Here is a 15338-nt window from a genome sequence, read left to right on the forward strand (position 1 = left end):
CATTCAGAAAATCAAATGACATAATACAAATATATTATTATCATCATTATATACTTTAGTCAATCCTTTCAACCAAAACAAAACAATAAACTATTTTCACAAGACTTTTGGTACTTTTTTCAAACATTCCAACACAAATAATCCCTCAGTTACATTTTTCTCCCTAGAGATCCCTTCCCATTCCTGCAGATAAAAATATAAACTGGATATTTCTCTGATTCATTAGCTGTCATCCTGGGACTTCCCAGCATCTCTCTCCTGTGTTAGAGCCATGTTTCCCTTTCCTTGTTCTTTTGTTTCACTGAAGCATTCTTTAGTAGTTCCCTTAAAAAGAGTATGCACGGCAAATAAATAATATAAAGACATAGATGTATTTTGAGCCCTTGCATGTCTGAAAATCTTTATCCTATTTGATTGATATTTATAAATATATGTATATGTGTATGTGTGTATTTATATATGTTTGTGCCTATATATCTTATTAGATATGTTTTCTTTCAGAACTTTATAAATATTACTCTGTTTTCTAGACAACCAATGTAGCTGTGGACATATCATGTTGATTCCTATTCCTACTGTGTAAGTGACTTATTTTTCATTTGTTTTCTCCAGAAGCTTTTTTGGTACCTTAATGTTTAGCGTCTTTCCTAATCTCTAGTGTTCTGAAATTTCACAACAACGTGTCTTTGGGTAGATCTTTTTACCAGCATTGTACTAAGTACTCAGCAAGACCTTTTAATCTGGATACTCATGTTCTTCAATTCTAGAAAACTATTTTGTAATACTTATTTAATATTCCCAATATTCTTTTTTTTTTTTTTTTTGCAACTGCTATTAGCTGGGTATTAGATCTCATAGCTTGATCTTAGTCTTCTACTGTTTTCATTTTTTGGGGGGAGGGGAGGTCATTTTCCAGGTGATTTTTCCTAACTGGCTCTAAAGGTTTTTTCTTAAACTTTTTTTTTTTTTACTGGTTGCCCTAGAGTGTACAATATACATTTACATCCAATCCAAGTTTATTTTCAAATAACAGTATACCACTTCATTAATAGTACAAGTATCTTATAACAAAAAATATTCCTAAGTCCTCCATCCTATCCCTTATGCCATTGCTGTCATTCTTTTCACTTTTACACAAGCTATAACCATCAAATACATTGTTGTTACTATTATCTTGAACAAGCTTTTATTTGTTAGATGAATGAGGAATAAGAGAAATAAGTTTTTTATTTTCACTTATTCCTTCTCTATTGTTCTCCCTTTCTTCACATAGATCTGAGTTTCTGACACTATCATTTCTCTTCTCTCAAGAAATTTTTTTTAGGTTGTACAATGTGTTTTTATTTTATTTTAATTTTTTTAGGTTTTGTGCATATTCCAGTTAGTTAACATAGTTAACTAACATATAACTCTCAAGAAATTCTTAACGTTTCTTATAAAACAGATCAACAACTGGCAACCAATCTTTCAATTTCTGCTTATCTGAGAAAATCTTTATTTCTCTTTCACTTTGAAGGAGGACACAGCAAGACAGAGAATTCCAGGTCAGTGGTTTTATTCTCTCAGTATTTTACTCCACTCTCTTGCTTGCATGGTTTACATGCAATTACATCCAAGATCAGGGTGCCATCCGAGATGGGTTCTGGTGAGAACTTTCGTCCTAGTTTGCAGACAGTTGGCCACCTTTTTACTGTGTCCTCACGTGGCACAGAGAGTGATAGCACCAGCAAGCTCTGGTGTAATGTAATTTGTATCTTTGCTCCTCTTATAGATAAGGTGGTTTCTATCAAGATATTTTATCTTTGATTTTCTGTAGTTTGAGTATGATATGCCTAGGTGGGGTTTGGTTTTTTGGGGGTTTTGTTGTTGTTGTTGTTTTGGCAATTATCATCCTTGGTGTTCCCTGAGATTCCTGGATCTGTGGTTTGGTGTCTGGCATTAATTTGGGGAAATGGAAATTCTTAGTCACTGCTTCAAGTATTTCTTCTGTTCCTTTCTCTTTCTTCTCTTTTTGGTATTCACATTACACATAAGTTACACTTCTTGTAATTGTTCCACAGTCCTTGGATATTTTGCTCAGTTTTTTTTCAGTCTTTTTTTCTCTTTGCGTTTCACTTTTGGAAGTTTCTATTAGCATATCCTCAAGCTCAGAGATTCCTTCCTCAGCTGTGTCAATTCCATTAATGAGTCCATCAGATGCATTCTTCCTTTCTGTTACATTCTCTTTTATTTCCAACACTTCCTTTTTTTATTCTTTCTTACTATTTCCATCTCTCTGCTTACACTACCCATCTGTTCTTGTTATATTGTCTACTTTTTCCATTACAGCCTCCCACATATCAGTTACAGTTGTTTAAAATTCCTAGTCTGATAATTCCAACATCCCTGCTATATCTGGACCTCTGGTGCTGTCTCCTCAAATTATGTTTTCTCCCTTTTAGTATGCCTTACAGTTTTTTGTTGAAAGCCTAACATGACCTACTTGGTAAAAGAAACTCTGGTACACAGGCCTTTGGTGACATGGTGGTAAGGTCTAAGGGGAGGAGAAGGATTCTACAGTCCTATTATTAGGTCTCAGTCTTTTCAGAAGCCTGCAATGCTGAGCTGTGAATTTCACCAGTGTTTCTCAGATTTTTCCCCTGCTTAGGTGGGACGGGATGCCTCCAGGCGGCTAAAGCTGGGTATTTCCCTTGGCCCATGTTGATTAGTCTATGATAAAATACCAACAGGGTTAGGTTCTGGTAAAATTTTTAATTTTTTTTTTTTTTTGGGGGGGAGAGAGAGAGTTTTAAGCAGGCTCCACGCCCAGTGCAGGGCCCAAGGCAGGGCTTGATCTCACAACCCTGAGATCATGACCTAATCCGAAATCAAGAATCAGATGTTTAACCAACTGAACCACCCAGATGCCCCATCTTGAGGGCAGAATTTTTAAGACAGGATGCTCTCACATATTTCAAAATGTTTTGTTTTGTTTTTTTTCTTTTCCCCCTGCCAGAATCACAAAGGAATTTTTCTTCAATATTCACTGTGAGAACCTGGTAGAGCTCCCAGAGGTAGAACTCACAAAAGTGTGGGGGCCTGCTACGGACTGAATAATGTTCCACCAAAATCATATAATGAAGCCCCAATCCCCCATGTGATGGTATTTCAAAATGGGTCCTTTGGGAGATAATCAGGATTCGATGAGGTGAGGTCAAGAGAGTGGGGCCCTCATGATGGGATCAGTGCCCTTAAAAGAAGAGATGCTACAGCAAAAAGGTGGCCCACTGTCTGCAAGCTAGGAAGAAAGTTCTCGCCAGAAACCACCCAGGATGGCACCCTCATCTTGGGACTTCCAGCCTCCAGAACTTTGAGAAAATAAATGTCCGTTGTATAAGCCACCCAAGTCCACGGGATTTTGCTTTGGCAGTTCACACTAAGACAGGGCCCCCTAATTAGTGGGTCCCCCTACTTATTGACACAGTGCCTCCAGCAATTCTTCAATTACACTTTAGGTTTTCCCATCCCATCCCAGTACTGGTACCTGTAGAGGTTTCTGCTTATTGGTTTCTGCTCCAGTAAGTGATTCTTCGTATCAATCCCTCTGTCTCTACAATTTTGGGTGCAGAAGTTTGCCACGTGACCTCACTTCTCTGACAGATTTGAGTTGTTGATTTTTCAGTTTGTTCAGCTTTTTACTTGTTAGGATGGAATTACTAATTCCATTACATGCTAGACTAGAAACCAGAAGCCGAGAGTTTTATTTTTAAAATTTTAAACTACCACATATGTATATTTTTTGTTACTAGGAGCACTTTCTTATTCTCTGATCATTCTTCTTCATTGCATCTCTTTGTTTTATGAATTCAATATCTCTCATCTCTCTGAGGTAACTAATTACATTTTTTGAAGTTTTCTTCCGTTGTCCACATTGCCTCGGTTTTCTACAGATCTCTTTTTTCATTTAATCTAGTTTTCATGTTGGAAGGTTTCCTCAAATGCCTAGTGATCCTTAATTGTCTTTTCTTACTTATGTATTTATTAATAAAAAATACTTACGTATTTGGTATTATAGGGACTATGGACACAACAGTGAACAAAACAAATCTCCACCCTCATGAAGCTTCCATTCTAGTGAGATGATTCCAAAAAAAAAGACAAATATGGGTGATGAGAGAGTGACAGAAGGTAGCAATGTGTGCCATGAAGAAAAATAAATTAGAGTACATGGGGAATAAGTGCTGGAGGCTATTGTTATGTAATGTTGGATCGTTACAGAAGACATCTCTTATAAGGTAAGAGATGTGCCCGGTATTCCCAAATCCATCTTCCCAGATGAATGTCTCCAGAAACAAACCTCCAGCCTTCTCCATCGGAGAACTGTAGGGTGAATTTCCCTGAATGTTCAGAATGGAGAAGAGAACCCAAGGAAGTTCTAACAGATTTGCATATGAACTTTCAACAATCTTTTCTCCTTCCACATTCTGCTCTTGATGTGCACCAATACCTGATGCTTCCAAGTACAGTACTCAGCCTCTTGTCCATGAGGCAAAACTCCTCTCTTCTCATTAATTTCTCCCTCTATAGGCACTTGGATAACTTTCTTTTATAACCAAATTGATTACCATTCCTCTCTGTCTTCCAGTTTCCTCATACTCATTTAAATTTCTCACTTGCTATTTTACTCCTTCTTTGTGTTTGTTAATTAAAAAAAAATCTTTGCTATCATTTCAAATGTTTGGAGAAAAAAAGATAAACAGATGGGGTCAATCTGCTATTTTAGACAAGAAGCCTGTGGTATTTTGATTAATTCCTTTTTAATTTCCATTGCCATCACTTATATATACCATCCTTATTCTAAACTCTTCCAAAATTCTCTCAGGTTTCTCACTAAAATACTCCCTCTTATCTCTGCAAATGCAAACTTCATATCTCAATCTACAAAACCTTCTCAGACAAATATTATCCCACAATTATCTTTCCCTAAATAATATCATTAGAAGACTTCCCTTTACTTGTTTGCGATATGAATTCACCTCCTTACTATATTCCCTTAACACTTAGCACAGTGGTGTTTACTAAAGTAGCTGGTCAATGAATTATGTTCCTATAACATTAGTGATAAGATATGCTGACAATATTAACAGTAGGCTTCTAGTAACAAAAGAAATTATTTTGGTTGTAAGCAGCATCTCATACATTTAACTTCTAAGATCCCTCAGTGGGAGAATCCATTTTACAGTGCCAAGTAGAAGTATTAATCTGAAATAATAAGATGCGTATTATAATCCCAAGAGAAAGCACTAAGAAAATAACTTAAAAAAAGTAAAAGAAAAATCAACAGAGAAATTAAAGTGGTAAACTAAAAAATATTCATATATTACAAAAATGGTAGTAAAAAAGTAACAGAGGGGGCGCCTGGGTGGCTCAGTCGTTAAGCGTCTGCCTTCGGCTCAGGTCATGATCCCGGGGTCCCGGGATCGAGTCCCACATCGGGCTCCCTGCTCTGCGGGAAGCCTGCTTCTCCCTCTCCCACTCCCCATGCTTGTGTTCCTGCTCTCGCTATCTCTCTCTCTGTCAAATAAATAAAATCTTAAAAAAAAAAAAAAAAAAAAAGTAACAGAGGAACAACAACAAAGATATATAAAGAACAAATAACAAAATGGTAGATTTAATGGTGGTGATGGTTGTACAGCATAGTGAATATGCTAAAAATCACTGAGTTTAAAATTCACTCCAATTCACTTTAAAAATTCATTTTAATTCACTTTAAAATGGTTATTTTTGTCTTATGTGGATTATATCTCTTAAAAAAACTTAAATAGCAGGCATAAATCCAGCCATATTAAATAATTACATTAAATGTGAACAGATAAAATGTTCCAGCCAAAGCAAAATCCACTACATGCTGTCTTAGATTCAAAGATATAAACAGAATGAAAATCATAAAATAGAAAAAAGATACACCATGCAAACATTAACCATAAGAGAGCTGGAGTGACTATATTAATAAAAAACAAAATAGACATTAAGAAACATCACTAGAGACAAGGAGAAATGCTTTACAATGATAAAAGACTCAATATATTAGGGATATATAACAACTATAAATGTATTTCCATCTAACAGAAACCCAAAATACATGAAACAAAAGTCATATAAAGTATGTCCTCTAACCACAATAGAATTAAATTAGAAATCAATATAAATAAAAACAAATGCCTTCATATAAAGAAATTAAACACACACAAGAAATAAATGAGTCAAAAAACTAATCACAATGGAAATCAGACAATATTTTGAATGAATGAAAATAAAAATAAAATATATCAAAATTTATGGGATATAGCTAAAGCAGTACTAGAGGGAAATTTATAACTTTAAAAGACTAAATTTAAAAAGGTCTCAAATTAGCACCTTACTCCATTTTAAAAAACTAGAAAAATTAAACCCAAAGCAATTAGAAAGATTAAAGCAGAAATCAGTAAAATAGAATACAGAAAAACAACAGAGAAAATTAATGAAATAAAAAGTTGGGCCTTTGAAAAGATGAACAAAACTGACATTGAGCTAAACTAACAGAGAGAAACAGAGAGAAGGAGGGAGGGGATATAAACTACCAAATCTGGAATGTAAGAAGGAATATCACTGCCAACCTTTCAGAAGTTAAGATTATAAAGAAATACTATAAACAACTTTGTGTCAACAGATTTGATGACCTATATAAAATGGACACTTTCCTAGAAAGACAAAAATTACCATTAATGAAAAAATAGAAATAAGAGAAATCTAAATACAGGCATACCACAGAGAAAGTGTGAATTTGGTTCTGGACCCACCACAATAAAACAAGTATCACAATAACGTAAGTTAAATGAATTTTTTGGCTTCCTGGTGCATATAAAAGTTATATATACTATATTGTATAGTCTGCTAGATGCACAATAGCATTGTATCTAAAAAAATACCAATGTACCTACCTTACTTTAAAAATACTTTCTTGCTAAAAATGCTAACCATAATCTGAGCTTTCAGTGAGTTGTAATCTTTTTAGTGTAGGAGGGTCTTGCCTCCATGGTGATGGCTGTTGACAAAGGGTGACTGAATGGATAAAAATACAAGACCCATCTATAATGCTGCCTACAAGAGACTCACTTCAGACCTAAAGACACATACAGACTGAGAGTAAAGGGATGGAAAAACATATGCAATCAAAGGCAAAAACAAAACAAAACAAAACAAAAAAAACCCCAGACTTTAAAATGAAGACTGTAACAAAAGACAAACGAAAGCATTACATACTGATAAAGGAATCAGTCCAACAGGAGAATATAATTATAAATATCTAGGCACCCAATACAATAACACCTAAATACATAAAGCAAATATTAACAGACATATAGGGAGAAACTGGCAGTAATACAGTAATAGGGGACTTTAACACCCTACTTACGTCAATGGATAGATCATCCAGACACAAAATCAACAAAGAAACAGTGACTCTGAACAACAAATTAGACCAATGGACCTAACAGATATATACAGAATATGTCATCCCAAAACAGCAGAATATTAAGTTGAATCAGTAATCAAAAAATTCCCAGTGAACAAAAGTCTGGGACTAGAGAGCTTCACAGATTAATTCTACCAAACATTTTAAAAAGAGTTAACAATATTTGTTCTTCTAGTCTATAAGCATGGAATGTTTTTCCATTTCTTTGTGTTGTCTTTAATTTCTTTCATCAGTGTTTTATAGTTTTCAGAGTACAGGTCTTTCACCTCCTTGGTTAGTTTTATTCCTAGGTATCTTATTATTTTTGGTGTAATTGTAAATGGGATTGTTTTCTTAATTTCTTTCTACTGCTTCATTATTGATGTATAGAAATGCAGGATTTCAGGGGCGCCTGGGTGGCTCAGTTGGTTAAGCAACTGCCTTTGGCTCAGGTCATGATCCTAGAGTCCCGGGATCAAGTCCCGCATCAGGCTCCCTGCTCAGATGGTAACATCTTTTACAATAGTATGGAAACAGAAGAGTTCGAATTATCAAACAGAGTTCTCCTACATTTTTGTAAGAAGCAACTATTTTTCATTTTCTTAAAGCACAGAAATCACCAAGGTGAGGATATATTGATAAGTTTCTATGCACATGGAGAGAAAAAGAGGGCAGCACTAAAGTGAGTTCTTAAAGGAAGAAAGGAAGCCCCAGGAAGCCTTTCTGGACTGAGAATTGAGACAAACTCAGAAGAGCACAATGTTTATCTGGCTTGGCAATCTACCCAGCATGGCTTTGGGAGGTACAGATACTGGGAATTCTCAAATATTAAATCAAAACTTAGAATAAATGGGACCAAGAGTTTTTAGATTTTTAAAAGACTAAAGTATGTGGTATTAAAGGTTATTCTTTAAAAGACTGTGTAGTCATCTTCAGAGGAATATAACAATAATTAAGAGCACAAATTCTATGGTTGGAGTACCTAGATTCAAACCCTGGTCCCTTCACCTACTAGTTATATGCACTTGGGCAAGTCATTTTTACCTCTCTAAACTTCAGCTGTCTTGTTTGTAAAATGCAAGTAACAGTCCTACTTTCACAACACTTCTGTGAGGATTACATCACACCATGAAGTAGCAATATGGTGTACTGTTTAAGTGTGTGGCCTCTAGACAGGCTCCCTGATTTGAATCCTTGGTTCTGCTATCTACTAGTTGTAAATTATTTGATCTTGAGCAAATCACTTAACTTCTCCATACTGCAGTTCCTCATCTGTAAAATGTGGATAATGGGAGTGCCTGGGTGGCTCAGTCTGTTAAGCATCCAACTCTTGATTTCAGCTCAGGTCATGATCTCGGGGTCCTTGGATTGAATCCCATTGGGGCTCTGCACACCCAGCAGGGAGCTGCTTAAGGATTCTCTCTCCCCCCTCTCTCTCTGCCCCTCCCCCCACTCATGCTCTGTGTGTCTCTCTCTCAAGTAAATAAATAAATCTTTTTTTTAAAAAAGAGAATGAGGGGCGCCAGGGTGGCTCAGTCGTTAAGCGTCTGCCTTCGGCTCAGGTCATGATCCCAGGGTCCTGGGATGGAGCCCCGCACCGGGCTCCTCGCTCTGCAGGAGGCCTGCTTCCCCCTCTCCCACTCCCCCTGCTTGTGTTCCCTCTCTCGCTGTGTCTCTCTCTGTCAAATGAATAAATTAAAAAATCTTAAAAAAAAAAAAAAGAGAATTAATGTATTATTGTGCATAAAGCACTTAAAGCAGTAGAGCACATATGTGAAGTAGTCATTACTGAAATGCACTTTGCAAACAGTAAGCTTCAATAAATGTTAATTACTACTATTAAACAAGAGACATGATACACCTAAAATTGTTATTTCTAAATGTATAATTTTTACTTTTTAAAAAGAGAATGCTTGTGGTCAATGTAGTAAAAGGAGAGCTCGCCCTTGTTTTATAAGTAACAGAATTTGATGTCTGTTATTTCTACTCCTCTTAGAATGCTCAAATCCTATGGTTACTTTGTAGTTTAGATTATGCCTCAACATTTCCATGAAGAATTCTCGGACTATATTTCAATTTTTGGTCTCCTTCCATACTAGTCCCACAGTAGATATTTAATAAACATTATGTTATTTAACTGGGTAACCAAGGAATCCATATCCCAGGCTTCTCCTTCCAACACAGACTCCTTAGGGAGACAAGATGGGAGAGAAAAAGCTGAAATGATTTCAACTTGGTAGTAAAATTAAAGGCTGCACAGAGTGGAGACATACTAACACAAAAGATCAGTTAGAAATGGAATGAGAGGGCACTTGGGTGGCTTAATCAGTTAAGCACCTGCTTTCAGCTCAGGTCATAATTTCAGGGTCCTGGGATCAAGTCCCACATTGGGCTCTCTGCTGAGCAGGGAGTCTGCTTCTCCCTCTCACTCTCCCTCTGTGCTTTCTCTCTCTTCTTCTGTCTCTCTCAAATAAATAAAATCTATAAAAAAGGAAATGGAATGAGAATGGTGTATAAATATATTTAAATATATATATTAGTGTGTGGAAAGCTCAAAAGAGAACACAAGCAACTGAGCACTAAACTTCATTTTTGGCTGGGTTTTGAACAACCAATGTGAAAAGGAAAAGAGAATATGTAATTTTACATTTCAGGAAATTCTGGCTGAGAGAGGTTGGCCCCAACAGTCACGTACACCTTTGGGTAGTATGGACATCTTAAGAATAGTAAGTCATCCCATCCATGGACAAAGAATGTCTTCCATTTATTTGTGTTTTCTGTAAAGGGCCAGACAGTAACTACTTTAGGCTTTGTGGGCCACACAGTCTCTTGCAATGCCTCAACTCTGCCACTATAGCATGAAAGCAGCCAGTAACAGACAAAAAGTAAACAAATTAATGTGTTTGGGTTTCTTAAAATTACATTTAAGGATACGAAGATATGAATTTCACATTAATATTCATGCATCACAAATATTTTTCCAATCACTTAAAACTATAAAGAATTACTTTTTTTTTTTTTTAAAGATTTATTTATTTGAGAGAGAGAGAAAGAGAGCACAAGTGGAGGGAGAGGGAGAGAGACAACCCTTAAGCAAACTCCCCACAGAGCCCAATGCAGGTCTCGATCCCAGGAACCTGAGATCATGACCTGGAGCTGAAATCAAGGGTTGGCTGCTTAACCAACTGAGCCACTCAGGCACTCCTATAAAGATTTATTCTTAGCTCCAAAGGTGGAGGGCCAGATTTGACTCCGGGGCCATAATTTTCCAAGCCCTCCCTAAGGCATTCATGGTATATCATGATCTTGGTTCTCTCCTATACATCTAAAATGGTACTAGATTTGTACCATTCTTGGAAGAAATGAAAAAAGAATCACTCAAATCATGTTCTATAGGTTTAATTCTCTTATAGAATCCAGTTAAGAATGGCTGCATTTTAAGTGATAAAAATTAAGGGTTTAAAAAAAAAACTGGTTAGGATATGAAGCACAAGGACTCTTACACATGAGTAGCTGAAATGTAAACTAATATAACCATTTTGGAAGATAATTAGGGATTGCTGGGGTAATCTTTGATGGGCCCTCAGTGTCCCTGCATGTTTTTTTCTGAAAATGCCAAGAATATCAGGCCCTGACTCTTTACCCAGGTCATTTTTCATTTGCAATGAGCAACGCTGAGAAATGCATTGAGCAGGCTTATCACCACTCATTATTAAGTGTTCCTCTCTGTTAACGTAACCAGTTACCTCTGTGTCTAAGTCCACTTGTGTTATTCCAACACGTCTACCTCTTGTGGATTTGGAAGCCAAGGAAACCATTAGGAACCTAAATCTTTGGCTACTACTTTTGCCATAATTTTCTTTTAAATCCTGTGTCTGATCCAGGCATCAAGTATCTTCTGCCAGAATCAAACAAACAATATCAGGCCAACTTGTTAGCTTGCAAGTAGGATAAAATCTCAGACTTTTCAGAGTTCTTGACAGGAAGTATCTACCAAAGTTGAAGATACACAACCAGCAATTAAACTCCTAAGTTTATACTGAAAAGAAATGCATACAATGTGTATTAAAAGATTTGTATAAGAATGTTCATAACAGCATTTTTAAACTTTATTCCTCATACTTTTGCTTAAATCTTTAATCTATCTTTCAAGGCTAGAATGATTCATGTGGTAATGGATTAGAGTTGGCAACATCAGTATGAAATCACTATCAGCTTAACAGAAATACAAATGAATATATATAGAAATACTTATAGATGTGTGGTCGTACATGGATTAGTACATACAAGTATGTATTTCTTTGCTCTGTTATCTGAGAGGGGCCTAAAAGAAATGATACTTTCTCAGCAACAATCACACCTACCAATCAGACTTTGGTTTCTAGTACCATTCTCCAATAAAAAGAAGCAGGGCTCTTTGGAGAAATGGCTTATTCTAGGATTGGGACAATGAATATACAAGCTGAGCCTAGAGTATTCTGTAGTGACAGAAAGGAAGGTGATTAAAAACAAAAACAAAGGAAAAACTTACATTGAGATGAATATGACAAAAAGAGTAATCAATTGAAAGAGACTCCTACAGCCAAAGTTGGAACAACGTGAGTAGCAAACTAAGTAAAATAATATAATTCAAAGTATAAAACAAATATCCACACATCCATACTGATATAAAGGATTGAGTAAATTAATAAATGGTGGAGAAGAGACAAATCTCCTGACACTGCCTCCAAGAGACACTGGAGAAACATGATAGGTACTACCTCAGCCAGGTGGCAAGAGTCTACATTAACAGTCATCAATCATGTTGACAGTATGTACTACTGATATAATGTAACCTTCCTCTCAATAATCCATAATCCTAGTCCTACCATGAGAAACACACCAAATTCCAATAGTAGGGCATCCTATAAAACACTTGACCAGCACTCCTCAAAGCCATCGAAGTCATCAAAAACAAAGAAGGTGTGAGAAACTGTCACAGCCGGGAGGAACCTAAGGAAACATTGTAATTAAATGTAACGTGCTATACTGACTGGAATCCTGGAACAGAAAAAAAAGGACATTAAGTAAACAACTAAGGAAATCAGAATAAACTATGAAGTTTTGTTAATAATAATGTAATAATAATGGTTCATTAATTGTGACAAATGTACCATATAATACAAAATGTCAGTAATGGGGAAACTAAACAGTATGTAGGAATACTCTGGACCTCAATTTTTCTGTAAATCTAAAACTATTCTAAAAAATAATGTCTATTAAAAAAAAAAAATCCTACCTCTCCTTCAAGGTCCATTAAAAAGCCTATCTCCTGCAAGAAACTATCCCTGATCCCCTCCAACTTAAATGAGACCTCTCCTTCCTTCCACCTCACACCAGCTCTGCTGAGCACCTACCATATTTTGCCCAACAAAATTATTTATAAACATGTTTCATTTCCCCTAAATCATAAGCATCTTAACATCAAGTTTATATTTGTCATGTTATTTAATACAAAATTAGATTGAAGCAAAATTGAGAAACCAACTAACCAAGATGAAAGTCACATTTAGTTACGGTTAGTATGTCCTAAGGCAGTTTCTTTCTACTCCTGAACAACTCTAATAATTAGAAAGTTCTTCCTGCTGGTCTGAAACCAAATGTTCTATAATTTCCTCATTTATTGCATGAATGAATGAATGACAACTAGCTCTATGAGAGCAGGGAACACCTTCTGTTTTACTTAATACTGTATCTCCAGCACCTGGCACACAGTAGACACTCAAAAAACACTTGTTTTGGGGTCACCTGGGTAGCTCAGTTGGTTAAGCGTCTGCCTTCGGCTCAGGTCATGATCGCAGAGTCCTGGGATCCTGTCAGCAGGGAGCCTGCTTCTCCCTCTCCCTCTGCCCCTCCCCCCTGCTCATGCTCTCTAATAAATTTTTTAAAAATCTTTAAACAAAAAAACAAAACCACACATTTGTTTTTGAATGAGTAAATGGCTACCTGGCGAGGGAAAGGGCTGTAACTTTTATTTCCCCTCCCATACAATTTAATTTACTGTTTAGCTAATGACCACCCTCCTGATAATATACTCACATAATATATAGTCTCATATGTAGGTTTTACGAACAATTTAAACTAATTTAACTGAAGCTATGAGGTGCAATTGTAAGTGCGAAAGGAACTGCGATCAGTAGATCCCCAAGAGTGTACAATTAACGACTAGAAATGAATCAGAAAACTAGGGCTGAGGCGGCAAGGTCCCCCCGGAATGTCTGGGGAAACGCTCCTGGACTAGCAGCCAGGCCGGCGGCTCATCCAGTCCACAGCTCCGCGACTCTGGGCAAATCACTGCACTTCCAGTTGGCCTGCTTCCTCGTCGGAAACTAAAAGGCTCGGACTCAAGGCGTCTTAAGTCTTGGCTGGTTCCAAGGCCCCAGCATTCTCAGCTATTAGGGTTTTGTTTGTTTTTCTCAAGTTTTCAAATTCAAATCGGTTTAACCCTGCACAAAAACCTCCCGTAGATCGCGTTCCCGCTCAGTCACCTCAACTGACAAGTGATCTTCAGGGCCGCGTCCATTCTTGAGATTCTCCCCCCCACCCACCGCGGGGCAGTTGGGGGGAATGGGTTACAAACAACAGCTAACGTAAATAAAATATAAATTCGCAGGCTGCACGACGACAGGGCTTCTGAAAAAGAAACACTTCTACAACCCTACATGAAAAAATGAGGAAACCCCTTTCCACACAACTCTCAAAGGAAGAAAAGAGTGGGGCGGATCCTCTCACTCCGCCAAAGCTCTGAGATAAAGACTGCACCTCGGCAAGTCTGAGGAAAAAACACACCCGCAGGAGAAGGAAGCAAGAAAAACGTTAAGAACCAGGTCCTCGGTAGCTGCAAACACACCTACCAGATCAGAGGCTCCCTGGGGCCACGTCGCCTCCCAAACTTCCAGAACGTTCCCCCAAGTAGCCAGAAGCACGGAGGGCGGGGCACAGACGCCCAGGCACGTTCGTGGCTACTCCAGCCGCGGTGCGCGCTCTCCACTGGCTGGGCTTCCGCGCAGGCGCAGACCTCGCTAACGATGGCCCCGCCTTTCCTACTCTTGAGATTGCAAGGTTTTCACCAACTGCTAAGTGATTAGGAGAAAGTGGAGGGGTTGGTTTGTTTTTTGCGTTCGACTTAGTCGCCTGGAGTTGACTTTTCACAACTTTCTAAAATGCAGGCTTAATTCTTTTACTGTTATTGACAATATGAAATCAAAGTGGCCTCAGGTTTATCCAAATTATGAAAAAATAAAGACTCACATTTTCATTCGTGGCTGTTAAGTATAACATAGTAGAAGCCTGTTTGTTTACTCTTTTGGAATCCATTGCTTTCAGACCTGACTGCAACTCAGCAAATTATTAAGTGCTGGTGTTCACAACTGTAAAAATTGAAAAAAGAAAAGCCAACACTTGCCTAGAACTTATGGTTGGGATGCCAAACTATTTATGTCTTCCTTTGTAAAACACATAATTGCTGGGGGAAAAACAATACTGCTCCAGGAAAAATCCTTTGGAGCACACTTGTAATGTGGATTAATTATTCCCTGAAGTAACCATTTTGTAAGTTTAGAGTTGTATAACTGATACTAAAATTAGGGGCGCTCTTTTACTGCTGCTGTTGGACATTAAAGCCGGGATAGGAGAGGTCAAATTAATCAAGACCTGACTCCAGCCACACCGTGTGGATTTCAGAACTCGAGGAATTGACACAGCTGCTGGTGTGGGCAGGAAGGTTGGGTCGGCCAGAGGACCCTCCTTGGAAGGTCCTCATGTTTTGAACAGGCTATTTGCAGAGGGGTAGGAGAGGCATCCAAAATTAAGCCGCAGGGGGTCCCAA

General features: G+C 37.5%; 1 protein-coding gene across 2 annotated transcripts in view; it reads right to left on the bottom strand.

Annotated features, from left to right (window-relative positions):
* C5H1orf146 (chromosome 5 C1orf146 homolog) overlaps window positions 1-14494 on the bottom strand; it is a 34892-nt gene extending 20398 nt beyond the window's left edge. The window contains exon 1 of one of the 2 annotated variants that reach the window (XM_036103370.2): window positions 14365-14486. The gene's annotated coding sequence lies outside the window, so the exon portion shown is untranslated. Of the gene's footprint in view, window positions 1-14364 lie in introns of both variants that reach the window. The other variant, XM_036103371.2, reaches the window with a different exon arrangement.
* Between the last annotated feature and the right edge of the window lie 844 nt (window positions 14495-15338).

The sequence above is a fragment of the Halichoerus grypus genome, chromosome 5 (genome assembly GCF_964656455.1).
Source record: "Halichoerus grypus chromosome 5, mHalGry1.hap1.1, whole genome shotgun sequence".
In the NCBI taxonomy this organism is placed as follows: Eukaryota; Metazoa; Chordata; class Mammalia; order Carnivora; family Phocidae; genus Halichoerus; species Halichoerus grypus.